The sequence below is a fragment of the Mus pahari genome, chromosome 2 (genome assembly GCF_900095145.1).
Source record: "Mus pahari chromosome 2, PAHARI_EIJ_v1.1, whole genome shotgun sequence".
Lineage (NCBI taxonomy): Eukaryota > Metazoa > Chordata > Mammalia > Rodentia > Muridae > Mus > Mus pahari.
Genome location: NC_034591.1, coordinates 84452457 through 84467535, shown reverse-complemented (window position 1 = coordinate 84467535; position 15079 = coordinate 84452457). Strand labels below are relative to the sequence as shown.

Below are 15079 nucleotides of genomic sequence, written 5' to 3'. Positions count from 1 at the left end.
CCTCAGCTCCTTCAGTGATGAGATACATTTAACAAGCACTTACAATCTTTTCTAAGAGTTTAGAACTCATTTACTTTTTTGTTTTTAAATTTATGATCTTTTAATTAAATGGATACAAAAATACATGACATTTAATCAGAATTTGACATCACTTGGGTAATTCAGAAATTTGGTAAATTGAAGTACCTGAGTGAATCAGTGGGGAGGGGGGGACACCTTATTTTGTTTCAAATGCCAAGTGTCTATAATTTGGATATATAAGAACAAGCTGAAGCATTTTTATTCCAGTGTCTGAGCCTAAGAGTAGTCTAAAGTCTTGATGGAGCACCAAGTGACTTCTCCAGCAGGCAAGCAGAGGCAAAGGGTCCTCAACTCTAGAATCCAGTGGTTCTTCTGCTCATACATAGCCCTAGAACCAAGTAATATTAACTTTCAGTCTAGCAGATTTGTCCATGACATCGACAAGAACAACATTCCTACCTAGTCTGTGACTCTTGAGTGTGAGACGCTGACAAGGAAGGAACTGTGCCTGTTAGCAGCAACCCCATCCAAAGACCAGCCTCATGTGGTATAGGTAGGACAGGCCAAAGAACCAGCTTTTGTCCCAGGGTGGTGGTTGCACACAACTTTAAGCACAGCACTCGGGAGGCAGGCAGATCTCTGAGTTCAGGGCCTGCCCTGTCTACATAGTGAGTTCCAGGGCTGCGAAGGCTACACAAAGAAAAGTTTCAAGAAAACAAAAGCGAACAGAAAACCCACAAAGTCGCTTGCAGTCAGTTCTCCAGGTGGGTGTGTAAAGGAGTGGGTGATGTGCTTCACTGGAGGCAGGCAGAATCCAGTCAAGGATCTATGGCTGAGCTGGAAAAACTGGAGCACTCACAAGCACAGACCCCATAGTCAGATAATTATGGTCTTGGATAACCCCCCTGGATACACTGGAGATCCTGATTTGCGTGAGTACGATACACGGGGACAGAGTTGCTCTTCTCCAAGAGTTTTGCTTTTGATTGTTTCCAGGTAGCTTGTCTCTTAACCCAGGCTTATTTCAAATTCTCCATCGTCCTGCATCAGCTGGGTTGATAGACACTGAACACCATGCTCTGCTTACCATAAATTTTATTTTTTTGAGATAAGGTCTCACTTCCCAGCTTGGTCTAAACTCACAATGTAGCCCAGGCTGACTTTGTATTTGTAATCCTCCCACTTCGGCGCCTATGGAAGACCTGGGATTACTGACTTGCAGTAAGGATAGCTTTGTTTAACTCCCCTTTCTTCACACTCTCCCTCCATTCCTTCCTTTTTGTCAGGCTGGTCTGGATCTAAGTTTAACAAGAGGCTCTGTCACAGCAGCCCTTCCATCTCTTTCCTAAATGCTTCATAAACATCGTCCTTAGTTTGTACTGAGACAGAAACTGAAGAACCAGTTCTGGGGGCTGCTTTGGCAGCAGGCACAACAGTCATCCTCTGACCTTCTTTGGAGAACGGCAGTAGCCTCGCTATTCTTGCGGCGTATCCTCAGTGCAGTGGGCACAAACCAGGTGACCTCTGCCTTGGGATTGGTGATCTGGGGCTTGGCACTGATAGTCACTGTGGCTTTCTTCTGGATGGCTGCTGGGAGGGGCGCTCAATACCTCTGGGTTGAGCAAGGGAGCTGGTGGGAAAAGGCCAGGTGGGGCAGGTCCAAGGGGCGGTATCAAGTGTGAATGCATCATGCCAGGAGGAGGAGGAGGGATACCTGGAGGTGCAGGAGGAGGTAGCCTTGCTAGGGGTCCTCGAGGACGTGGCCCAGGGGGAAGATCTGGATGTAGGCCTGGGGCAGGGCCAGGAGGTCGGCCTGGTGGTAGTCCTGGAAGTAAAAACCGTGGTAAAGGACCTTGGATCCCTGGCATTCCAGGTGGTCTCAGGAATGGAGGAACTGCTGGGGGTGGCCCAGGAGGAAGGCCTGTAGATGGTCCAAGAGGCCATAAGGGTGGAGCAGGTGGTGGTCCAAGACGTGGTGGTCCTGGCATGAGAGGTGTTCGTATCTGAGAAGGAGGAACGGACTGTGGAGGAGGAGCCCGCTGCTGTGAAAAGGCGGCAGATGTGCCATCAGAGTGGGAATCTTCTTTATGCTGCTTTTGGGATTGCTTTTCTGCTTCAGAATCATCAAACTCGTCATTGTCATCATCGTCATTCGCCTCTGAAAATCCCTCCACTCCCCGTCCTTCCTCAGGGATTTCCTGACCTACCATGCGAAGCATCATGACTTGAAGAGGGCTCAGCTCCTTCATGCTCTTCTTCTTCTTCGATTTTCCAGGCATAGCAGCAAATCGGATGTTCAGACCTGACTTCTCCTCAGCACTGTCGCGCTCACTGTCATCACAGTGACCAAAATCATCCCTGTCATTTTCAGTGTCTGATCTGTCAGTGTCATGATCCTCAGGCTTATCCTGATCCATGTCCTCAGGATAGCTGTCATCTTCACTGGTACTGGATACAGCATCATCATCATCCCGCTGAGCAAGTTCTGGACTATGCAGCATGTCTTCATTTCTCCTCCGAGGGGGAAGATCTAGAGTAAAGCCCACTTTACAGCCATGCATCTGCAGAACTTGAGGAGGAGGTGGGCCGGGTGGAGGACCTGGGGGTTTTCTGCTATGGGGCAAACGTGGAACACCATGTCCCAGGAGAGGAAGTATAGAAACTGCTCGAGTTGGAGGCCCATATGCTGAGGTTTTCTTCCGGATGGAGGGTGGCTGGGCACCAGGAAGAGGAATGTCCTGGATCAAGATGTTGGAAGGCACATGCTGCGTGTCTGGCAAAGGGATGCTCTCTACATCCACATACTGAGTGTTCTTGACAGCATCAAAGTACTGGCTCAGTTGAGCTCTCTTCTGCTCATATTCTACTTCTAGTTTTCTCAAATCTTTGTAAATATCTGGGTTTTCCTTTTCATAAAGTCGTAGAATTCGTTCAAAGGTTTCCTGCAGCTTTTTACGCTTGTCTTTCAGTACTTTCTCACTCAACTGTGGCTGTTGCACTGGGTTAAACTTAATTTTGTCCAATTTCTCCATGTCCCGAAAATCTGTTTGGGATCTTTCATCCTCAAAACCGCAGCTCGGACCATCATACGCTGTCGTTTGTTCCTTTTCAATTCTCTTTTCCGGGCTTCCCTTCGGACTTGGTCTGTGGGGTTCAGAAACTTCCCACTCTTAGTGGAGGATGTTGATCTTTGTCCCATGTTTGACAATTTATATGATTTACTTCTTCACTAAAAAAAAAAAAAAAAAAAGTTTACAGTCCAACTAAGCCGCCAACAATGGGTAGCTGTGAATTGGAAGTCCAAAAATCTAGTAGTTCTCAGTCCCACAAGGCTAGCTGTTTCAGCTTGTCTTCTGTATAAGCTAGAATCCTCAAGAAGTAGGTTCCAGCTGATACACTGGCAAGTAAGTGCAAGAGTGAATCTTCCTTGATCCAGTGTCCTTATATAGGCCTCCAGCAGAGGGTGTGGCCCAGATAAAAGGTGTGTCCCACCCTGTCTGGATCTGGAACTTCCTTTGTCCCAGGCTGACCTTGAACTCAGTGATCAGCTTGCCTCAGCCTCCTGAGATTAAAGACCTGTGCTACTTTGACTGGGTCTAAGTTTTTCATGGCCTCTGTGCTTCAAGATCTCCGTGATAAGATCCTGGTCAGAAACCTGTGTCTTCCAGCCTCAAGATCAGCATCACAGGTGTGCTGTTCATTCCTGGATTGTAGTTCATTCTAGTTGTAGTCAATTGACAACAAACAAAAGCTGTAAGGAAGGTCCTAATAAATTATTTTAGAAAAATTGTTGCTGACAACCTGATCATTGGAATTTATCAGTGACACCCAAAGGAAGACATGAAGTAATTTAAAAGACATTTTCTTGTATTGTAAGAGAGCAGAAACATCAGAACCATCAAGAAGAAACGTGTAAGATGGATGAGGAATATCACCCTGACTGACTTTGAATTCTCCGGGTCTACTTCACTGTGTAGTTGGCAGTGTGATAACCCAGGCTGTGGAAGGTGATAGCCCATTCTGTGGGAAATGATAACTCAGTTTGTGGAAAGCAGTATGTCCCACAGTGAAGGTTGATAAGTAATCTGGGGGGAAATGAAAAGCAGATGATCTTTAAGAAGGATTTGATGTTAATTGCTTCTCATACACAACTCAAATATCAGGAAAAGAGAGGATTACACTGTACTTAGAGTTGTTTTTTTTCAGGCTAAATTGGTACATAAGAGATCCAAAGTGACAATTTTATACAAGATTTTAAATTAGGGATATTCTTACTAATCCAAATACTAATCCAAATAAATTGTCCAGTGACAATTTATCCTATTTTACTAACAAGTCTTAATTCTTCTTTTTTTCTTAAAAGTGGAAATTCAACTTAGTTGCAGATTTGTTGCTCTGTTGCATTTTATTTTATTTTATTTAAACAGTATGTGTCTTTTTTCTTTTTCTTTCTTTCTTTTTAATTAGATATTGTGTTTATTTACATTTCAAGTGCTATCACAAAAGTTCCCTATAACACCCCCCCCCCCAGCCCTGCTCCCCTACCCACCCACTCCCACTTCTTGGCCCTGGCATTCCCCTGTACTGGGGCATATAAAGTTTGAAAGACCAAGGGGCCTCTCTTCCCAATGATGGCCAAATAGGCCATCTTCTGCTACATATGCAGCTAGAGACACGAACTCTGGGGGTACTGGTTAGTTCATATTGTTGTTCCACCTATAGGGTTGCAGACCCCTTCTGCTCCTTGGCTACTTTATCTAGCTCCTTTATTGGGGGCCCTTGTTTCATCCAATAGCTGACTGTGAGCATCCACTTCTGTGTTTACCAGGCACTAGCATAGCCTCACAAGAGACAGCTATATCAGGGTCTCTTCAGCAAAATCTTGCTGGCATGTGCAATAGTGTCTGCTTTTGGTGGCTGATGATGGGATGGATGCGCGGGTGGGGTAGTCTCTGGATAGTCCATCCTTTCGTCTTAGCTCCAAACTTTGTCTCTGTAACTCCTTTCATGGGTATTTTGTTCCCTATTCTAGGGAGGAATAAAGTGTCCACCCATTGGTCTTCCTTCTTCTTGGTTTTCTTGTGTTTTGCAAATTGTATCTTGGGTATTCTAAGTTTCTGGACTAATATCCACTTATCAATGAGTGCATATCAAGTGACTTCTTTTGTGATTGGGTTACCTCACTAAGGATGATATCCTCCAGATACATCCATTAGTCCAAGAATTTTATGAATTCATTGTTTTTAATAGCTGAGTAGNACTCCATTGTGTAAATGTACCACATTTTCTGTATCCATTCCTCTATTGAGGGACATCTGGGNTCTTTCCAGCTTCTGGCTATTATAAATAGGGCTGCTGTGAACATAGTGGAGCATGTGTCCTTATTACCAGTTGGAAGATCTTCTGGGTATATGCCCAGGAGAGGTATTGCTGGATTTTCTGGTAGTACCATGTCCAATTTTCTGAGGAACTTCCAGACTGATTTCCATAGTGGTTGTACAAGCTTGCAATCCCACCAGCAATGGATGAGTGTTCCTCTTTCTCCACATCCTCGCCAGCATCTGCTGTCCCCTGAATTTTTGATCTTTCTGCTGCATTTTAGATTCATAACTTAATCACATTAATAAACAAGAGAGTTCACAGTTGATTCAGTGAAATTGATAAATGGGTTTCTACAATAGCTTTTTGACTTACATTTTAGTGATTTTTCAGCATACATATATTTGCAAAGAAAATTCTAACTGTGGAGCTCCTCCAAGGGAGCTTATTCATGGGCAGTTCTTCCTTAAGCACAGTCATAATTCTCACATTAGTGGTGTTCTTTGGCAATAATTTTGGTGTAAAGTTTGGCATTCATTTTTTTCCTTTGTTGACAAATTCCTGTAAAAAATTTGCAAGAGCACAGTTAGCTGACTTGTCCTGGGCATTACTAATTTGAACATGATGTTGATAAGAACCATTTGATGGGACTTACAAAGTGTCAGCTGTAAGCTGTAAGGAGTAGGTTTTGTTTACAGCATTTCAGGAGAGAAGCAGAGTAAAGCAACTATGGAGGCCCTTGGGAACCCTCTACCCTCTCAGACATTGGAGGCTACCAAAGATGTCGCATAGGCAACTCACTGCTATCAATATTTATCATATAATAAATTACAACAGAAATTTTAAAAATCTTTCTTATTTCACTTAAAATTAACGATGAAAAAAATGTTGTTGTTCGGCACTAGGGATATAATGAAGAGATTTTCGTATACTGAACTAAACCCCAGACTTGAAAATGCATGTTGACCCAGGCTTTCGGTTTGTTTGTTTGTTTGTTTGTTTGTTTTGAGACAGGGTTTCTCTGTATAGCCCTGGCTGTCCTGAAACTCACTTTGTAGACCAGGCTGGCCTCGAACTCAGAAATCTGCCTGCCTCTGCCTCCCGAGTGCTGGGATTAAAGGCATGCTCCACCACACCTGGCTGTTTTTGTTTTTTGAACAAAAGAACTCCACACCACATAGTTGTAAGAGCAGTACTGTTTTACAGGTTTTTTGTTTGTTTGATTTTTAGTTTTTCTGTTTTGTAAATGCCTTAAATGTGATCCTTAATAAAACACAGCTGGATCCTCGTATCTTCTTCTGCCTTGAATTCATTGTAATAAGGTATTTTGGTTCAATGAAGAAAATTTGGCTTCACATAAATATACAGTTTAAAACCATGTACTTCACTAACTTTTTCAAATTCTTGTGGATATTCACCATTCACATCATTTATGGATCTAAGAAGTAAGCTCTTTAAAGGTCAGTTTTGTGGGAAATCTGAAACCATATGAATAAGGCTTTAAGACTTTAACATATACACTGTTTCTCAAAGATTTTTCCCCAAAGGAATCCCACTTTTAATTAAAATATGTGACATTCCAATCATGATAAAACAACACCAAAGACATTCTAGAGTTTGATTTTTCATCAGCTACTTTCTAAAACAGACAAAATGTACTCACATCTCTGGTCTTGATTTTATAGTACTTAGGTAAATTTGTTCTATTTATTATTTTTGGACTTTTTCCATTCAAGGCTTTTTTCTTATTGAAGTCTTATTTTGTCAAGTCTTTGGTCTTTATTGTTTTGGAGATAACCCGATATATATGGATTAAATAGATGCACCGACATCAGGGGAAGCAAAGGTCACCTCAGTGCTGTTTGGCATGGTACTGTATTCTTCTCAGCATCTGTGTTTTCTACGCGCAGGGAAGAAGAGTGCCATGTAAGCTTAACCTTTGCTTGAGTTTAAGATCTAGAGTGGGTTTCAAAGAAAATGTTTGTTTCAGTTGTAAATGTTTGTGCCCCAAACTGACGTCAGAACACTCATTTCCTGTCATGACATATATGTCAGACATTAAAAATTATTTAGACTGTGCCCACACATTGCTTTTGATGATGTGTCTATTTTCTTTGTAAACATTTGTATAAAATGTCTCAAGTAGTGCTTATCAAAACTTAAAAATACTTTTTTTTTCTTTTAAAATACGATCTCTTCATACTTGGATGATTTAAAACAATGGTACTATTCCTTATTGACAGATAAGGCAGCCCTGCTAGAGGATGTGACTCTTAGAGCATAAGATACTGGTGTTGTGTTCAGGAAAATTTCCCCTGTGCCTGTGTGCTCAAGGCTCTTCCCCACTTTCTTTTCTATTAGTTTCAATGTATCTGGTTTTATGTGAAAGTCTTTGATCCACTTGGACTTGAGCTTTGTACAGGGAGATAAGAATGGATCAATTTGCATTTTTCTACATGCTAACCACCAGATGAACCAGCACCATTTGTTGTACAACTTGAGGACAGGAATGGTGATTATGCCAGGAGTTCTTTTATTGTTGAAAACAATAAATTTTGCTATCCTGGGGTTTTATTATTCCAGATGAATTTGCAAATTGCTCTTTCTAACCCTATGAAGCATTGAGTTGGAATTTTGATGGTGATTGTATTGAATCTGCAGATTGCTTTCAGCAAGATGTTCCTTTTTACTATATTAATCCCACCAATCCATGCTCATGGGAGATCTTTCTATCCTGTGAGATCTTTGATTTCTTTCTTCAGAGACTTGAAGTTCTTGTCATACACATCTTTCACTTGCTTAGTTAGAGTTACACCAAGGTATTTTATATTACTTATGACTGTAGTGAAGGGTGTTGTTTCCCTAATTTCTTTCTCAGCCTGTTTATCCTTTCAGTAGAGGAAGGCCACTGATTTGTTTGAGTTAATTTTATTTCTAGCCTCTTTGCTGACGTTGTTTATCAGGTTTAGAAATTCTCTGGTGGAATTTTTGGAGTTACTTAAGTATACTATCAGATCACCTGAAAATAGTGATAATTTGACTTCTTCCTTTTCAATTTGTACACCATTTGACCTCCTTTTGTTGTCTAATTGCTCTGGCTAGGACTTTGAGTACTGTATTGAACAGGAAGTGAGAGAGTGGGCAGCCTTGTCTAATCCCTGATTTTAGTGGGATTGCTTCAAGTTTCTCTCCATTTACTTTGATGTTGGCTACTGGTTTGCTGTATATTGCTTTTACTATGTTTAGGTAGGGGCCTTGAATTCCTGATCTTTCCAATACTTTTATTATGAAAGGGTTTAGGATTTTATCAAATGCATCTAATGAGATGATCATATGTATTTTTCCTTTGAGTTTGTTTACATAGTGGATTACACTGATGGATTTCCATATATTAAACCATCCATGAATCCCTAGGATAAAGCCTAGTTAATCATTGACTAGAGTGTTGTTCAGCTTCCATGTATATGTGGACCTTCTATCTTTTTTAGTTGTTATTTAGGACCAGCCATAATCCGTGGTGCTCTCATAGGATGCATGGGGTTATTTCAGTGTTTTTGTATCTGTGGAGGCCTGTTTTGTGACTGATTATATGGTCAGTTTTGGAGAAGGTACCATGAGGTGCTGAGAAGAAGGTATATTCTTTTGTTTTAGGATAAAATGTTCTATAGATATCTATTAAATCATAGTTCATAACTTCTGTTAGTTTTACTGTGTCTCTGTTTAGTTTCTGTTTCCAATATCTGTCCATTGGTAAGAGTGGGGTGTTGAAGTCTCCCAATATTATTGTGTGAGGTGCAATGTGTGCTTTGTGCTTTAGTAGAGTTTCTTTTATGAATGCAGGTGCCCTTGCATTTGGAGCACAGATGTTCAGAATTAAGAGTTCATCTTGGTAAATTTTTCCTTTGATGAGTATGAAGTGTCCTTCCTTATCTTTTTTGATAACTTTATGTTGAAAATCTATTTTATTGCATATTAGAATGACAACTCCTGCTTGTTTCTTGGGACTATTTGCTTGGAAAATTGTTTTCCAGCCTTTCACTCTAAGGTAGTGTCTGTCTTTGTCACTGAGGTGGGTTTCCAGTAAGCAGCAAAATGTTGGGTCCTGTTTATGTATCCAGTCTGTTAGTCTATGTCATTTTATTGGGGAATTGAGTCCATTGATATTAAGAGATATTAAGGAAAAGTGACCATTGCTTCCTGTTATTTTTGTTGTTAGAGGTGGAATTGTTTTTAATGTGACTATCTTATTTTTGGTTTGTTAAAAGAAGATTATTTTCTTGCTTTTTCTAGGGTGTAGTTTCCTTCCTTGTGTTGGAGATTTTCCTTTATTATCCTTTGGAGGGCTGGATTTGTGGAAAGATATTGTATATATTTGTTTTTGTCGTGGAATATCTTGGTTTCTCCATCTATGGTAATTGAGAGTTTTGCTGGGTATAGTAGCCTGGGCTGGCATTTGTGTTCTCTTAGGGTCTGTATAGTATCTGTCCAGGTTATAGTCTCTGGCAAGAAGTCTGGTGTTATTCTGATAGGCCTATCTTTATATGCTACTTGATCTTTTTCTCTTACTGCTTTTGGTTTTGTGCATTTGGTGTTTTGATTATTATGTGACAGGAGGAATTTCTTTTCTGGTCCAATCTATTTGGAGTTCTATAGGGTTCTGGTATATTTATGGGCATCTCTTTCTTTAGGTTAAGGAAATTTTCTTCTATAATTTTGTTGAAGATATTTACTGGCCCTTTAAGTTGGGAATCTTCACTTTTATACCTATTATCCCCAGGTTTGGTCTTCTCATTGTGTCCTGGATTTCCTGGATGTTTTTGGTTAGGAACTTTTTGCATTTTGCATTTCCTTTGAATGTTGTGTCAGTGTTTTCTATGATATCTTCTGCCTCTGAGATTCTCTCTTCTATCTCTTTTATTCTCTTTGTGATACTTGCATCTATGACTTCTGATCTCTTTCCTAGGTTTTCTATCTCCAGAATTCTCTCCCTTTGTGATTTCTTTATTGTTTCTCCTTCCATTTTTAGATCCTGGATGGTTTTGTTCAATTCCTTCACCTGTTTGTGTTTTCTTGTAATTCTTTAAGGGATTTTTCTGTTTCCTCTTTCAGGGTTTCTACTTGTTTACCTGTGTACTTCTTTAAGGGAGTTATTTATGTCCTCCTTCAGGTCCTCTATCATCATCATGGGATGTCATTTTAAATCCAAATCTTGCTTTTCCAGTGTGTTGGGCTATATGGGACTTTCTGTGGTGGGAGAACTGGGTACTGATGATGCCAAGTAGCCTTGATTTCTGCTGGTATTGTTCTTGTGCTTGCCTTTTGACATCTGGTTTTCACTGGTGGTAGTTGGTCTGCTATTACTTGGTTAGCTGGAGCTTGTTCCTCCTGTGGGCCTGTAAGCCTGTGTCAGCACTCCTGGGAGACCAGCTCTTTCCTGGCAGGACCTGTGTACAGAGGGCTGTGGAACAGCCTTAGCTTCTAGGTGCCGATGGTGACTGATCTAATACATCTATTAATATGGGAGAAGTAACAGTTCCCTCCTCCCTCAGCAATCCCACAAAAATTCAAGTTCAAGACCTACTAGGAACACATATAGTCTCATCTACCAGTAGCCCTTGATCATGTGTTATCAAATATTTTACTTTATGTTTTTAGCATTATTTACTTTTATTTCATATACATTGCTGCTTTATCTGCGTGTAAGTCTGTATGAGGGTGTTATATCCCCTGGAACTGGAGATAATCCAATCATGAACAGCCATGTGTGTGCGGGGAATTGAACCCATGTCCTGTTGAAGAGCAACCAGGGCTCTTAACTTCTGAGCCCTTTCTACAGCCCCTGTATTTTACTTTTTTAATAGTTTCAAGATAGTCATTCTAGCTTTTGCTATTTCATACACACTGGAAGTGGAGATCCTACTGATTCCAGTAGTTGCTCTCCTCCTTCTGTAAGACCCCCAACTCAATTTGTTTCTTAGACCCCCTAGAAACAAAGTCCAGCAAAGAGTTCTTTGTTCTTCCGCCTTCAGCCTGAGTTACCGGTGACCTCTGGAACTGGCTCAGGCTAAACTCACCCTGGCGCCTCTTGGTGTAAGGGACTAAAAATGTTTGCCAAAGATAAGACTGTAACCCTTCCATAGGAGATGGGCTGTAATGCATCATCCCCACTCTTATGATGTTTACTCAGATCCCCACCAAGAATGTTTACCAAAGATAGCCTGTTACTCTTCAGTAAGAGATGAGCTGAAATGTTTACTCAGCTTCCCATTCTTTGTGAACTTCCCCCCCCCCCCAACCCCCCTCTCCTTATGGTCTTTCCTTTAAAAGCCCTCAATTGAAACTGCTTAAAGGTCCATCTCCTATGAGCTCATCCTCAGCATGCTGATTTTTCCCAATTAAACCTCATGCATATTGCATCAAGAATGGTTTCTCTCGAGTTATTGGGGTGTCGTCTCATCCCAGGACTTGAGCGAGGGTCTCCCTGGGAATGGGGGTCTTTCACGCCCACCTTAGATCTTTGTGTAATCTCACCTGATTGTATGTACCATCTTTTTCTGTAATGCTGGCTTAGGCCTGCTATGTGCTTTTGAAAAACTTGCATAAGAGTTCATAAGCAATGAAGGCTTGTTCTTATAATGCCTGCAGCTCTATTTTAGGTAAAATACTGACTTCATAAGAGAAACTTGGAAATATTTTCTCTTTTTCTAGTTTGTGGAAGAAGTTATATAGAATTCACATTGTTTTTTGTCGGTGTGTTTTGTTTTTTGTTTTTTGGTTTTTGTTTTTCTTTTGGAGGGACTGGTTCTTTATTTCAAAATGTCACTTGTCAATATTCAGTATCAAAACAGTTGCACTACGGGGTTCTCTTTCTCATGTCAGAGGAGAGTAGAAACAAGCCAGGAATCTGCAACCACATGAACAGGGCAATTGGGTGGGGACACTGAAAGGTCAACACACCACTAACCCACAGACTGCTAAGAATTCTCACAGCCAATGGGTTGGCCAAGGTAACCCACCCCCCAAACAAAATTTCAAAATAATATAAAATGAAAAAAGTTCTTATTTTTTAAATATTTTTTTACATAAGCTATTCAAGATTTCTCTAGCACTAATGGATACAAAGCACAATGAGATGGCACTTTAGAGACTGCAGCTTCAGGGTGTTAAGATGACTTTCATGTGACTAAATTAGTGGCAAACATCATTTTCCTTCTCTGTCTCCCTTGGGGAGCAGGTGAACACTAAGAGGTCACCACAACATTAAGGGGCAGCATGATTCATTTTTGAGCTGTTGGAAAAGAGGTAGAGCTACGACAAGTTTGGGCTCAGGGCTGGGGCTGAACGGTAGCACGCCTGCCTAACATGCATGAGGCCCTGGGAGGTGGGGCTGTCTCAGACATCTCACAGACTTATTTGGTCACATCTGATGGAAAAAGTAAAAAATAAAAATAAGTGTAAAGTTGTTCAAAGATACCAAAGCTGAAAACCTTCACAGCCCGGAAGGTTTGGTTTTGGCTAACTTCCTAGAATCCTCCTGTTGTTTGGCTAAGACTTGGTGCAGAGCACTGAGGTCTCCCACAGTAGAGCCTGCCTGGACTCTGCTGGCTCTCAGAAGTCAGGTCCATTCCATGTTTCTCCTCCATGGTGAGACAGTATCCATTAGGCTATAATGTGCTGCTCCAAGTTGCAGAAGTGCTTGGAATGTTAAAAATGATTGCTAAGACAAGAAATAATGACAATGTGCATATCACAACTGCATTGAAGACACGTTGCATTGTGCTTACATTCCCTTAAATATTGTTCCCAAAGGTATTCAGCCCCTCCAGCTGAAACTCTGGGAAGACACTGACACAGTTTTGTGATAAAGACAAGAAAGGTAGAGGGGGTGGCAGGAGGGAGAGCAACCTTCAGCTAAAAAGATCAGCCCTCAGTTTCAAGGTCAGCTTCAGGGAGACTGGCCTCATGGGGAGTCAAGGTCCAAGGGAGGGAGCGGTCTCAGGGCAAGGAAGTGGGAGGTCTATGTCATGTTCAGGTCCAGCAGGGTCTGGTCCAGCATCCTTTGTGTACAGAGATTCTCCTCTTTGGTTCACTTCAGCTTATCTTTCAAGTCATCAATGGTCTTCTCCAGTTTGGCTACTGGTCTTTCAACAAACTCAGCATGGTCTCTGCCTCCTTGAGTTTATCAATAAGAATATTTGTCACACTTGTCTTCTTTTTTCAGAGTACTTTTCTTCAGCAGCACTCAGACACTTCAGGTTCTGGTCCATCAGTCTGATCTGCTCATCCATCTCTCAGCAATGGGACTATGCTAGCTCGGCACGTTCCTCCATGCATTCCAAGTCTCCTTCAATAATCACCAACTTATGAGCCACCTCTTCTTACTTCCTGTCTGCCTCTTCTGCAATGTGCTTTGCTTCCTTTAGCTGCATTTCCTAGAGTTTCATCTTTTCTTCATCCTTTTGAGCCCGATTTCAATCACCTTCATACCTCTCTTGCTCTCATCATCAGCCTTTCCTTTCCTTTCCTCTAGCTTCTCCAAAGCAGTGGCAAGACGCTCCTGGGCACGGTCCAGCTCCTTTTAGCCAGCTGGATCCTGTGGTCCAAGGAGGCCTCCTCAGCTTCAGCCTGCTCCTAGCCCGCCTTTCTCTCCCTTACTTCCCACTGGAGGCCCTCGTCCCTCTCCTCTGCATCATCAGCCTACTGCTGCAGAACGTGGATGGTCTTTACTGCCCACTATTTTGTTTTTAAAGGCTAGACATACTTCCCTAGTGAACATATCTGAACCAGGAATTATCTTTGTAAGATTTTCTTTTTCTGAGAATTCAATGTAGTTATAGACATAGAACTCTTTGGGTTTTTCCCCTCTGGAGTAAGGATGGAAACTGTGAATGAAAGTTCCTGGAAAGAACCCATGTTCTATGGAATCTTCTGCAAGGCTGATTGAGAGCTAAGGACTTCAGTGACTATGGAGAGTTGGAATGTTGCAGGTTCAGGATCTAGTTATAATTTATCTTGTGCTTTTTTTTTTTAAGGCTTCTTTATGGCCACTCCTTGCCCTTGTCTCTGTGTCTTACCTGACACTCTGTGGCTAACATGTAAACGCTTTACATTAACAGGGCACTGCTTCAACCAACTGAAAGGCTAAGAATGCCATCAGACAGCATCTGAGACCTACTGCAGAGCTTTCCCCTTAGCTTTAGCCATCTATCCAGTGTTTACAGCAATAAATTTGAAAAGTGCTTTGACTTACCATTTTCTTTGTTCTGTTACTATACTACAGTTCATCCAACTGTTACCACACTGGGGCATGGAATTACGGATAACTCAAATGTGTTCTTGGGCCATGGTCACTCCTATTTGGCTCCAGAATAAACTATTTCTTATCCCTTTTGAGGTAAGTGCTATGTTTACATGTATGCATGCATGCACGCATGCACACACGCACACACACACACACACACACACACACACACACACACACATTTTGTTTTAACAAACTGGTCTAAAGGTTTGCAAGAGTAGAAGCAGTTACCAGACTGTTGTGGTAATTCTAAGGACAGTAGCATTATAAGTGAGAGTGGAGATAAGGTCAAGCAGAAGGAGTCGTGAATGGGTTTTAGGTATAGAGGATAAACTTTAAGATCAGAATGGGGTTAGACTACCTCCTACAAACCACTTACCATATACCTTTGTCCTGTTTTCCAGCCAGAGACAATGTTTCTTGAAGTCAAGCAGCAAT

The 15079-nt window shown here is 41.5% G+C and overlaps 2 pseudogenes across 1 annotated transcript; both read right to left on the bottom strand.

The window, feature by feature from the left end:
• Positions 1-1338: 1338 nt before the first annotated feature.
• Positions 1339-3261, bottom strand: LOC110317290 (annotated as a pseudogene). Its single transcript, XR_002380308.1, has one exon. The product of XR_002380308.1 is annotated as a WW domain-binding protein 11 pseudogene (transcript).
• A 9783-nt stretch (positions 3262-13044) lies between these two features.
• Positions 13045-14435, bottom strand: LOC110316828 (annotated as a pseudogene).
• Between the last annotated feature and the right edge of the window lie 644 nt (positions 14436-15079).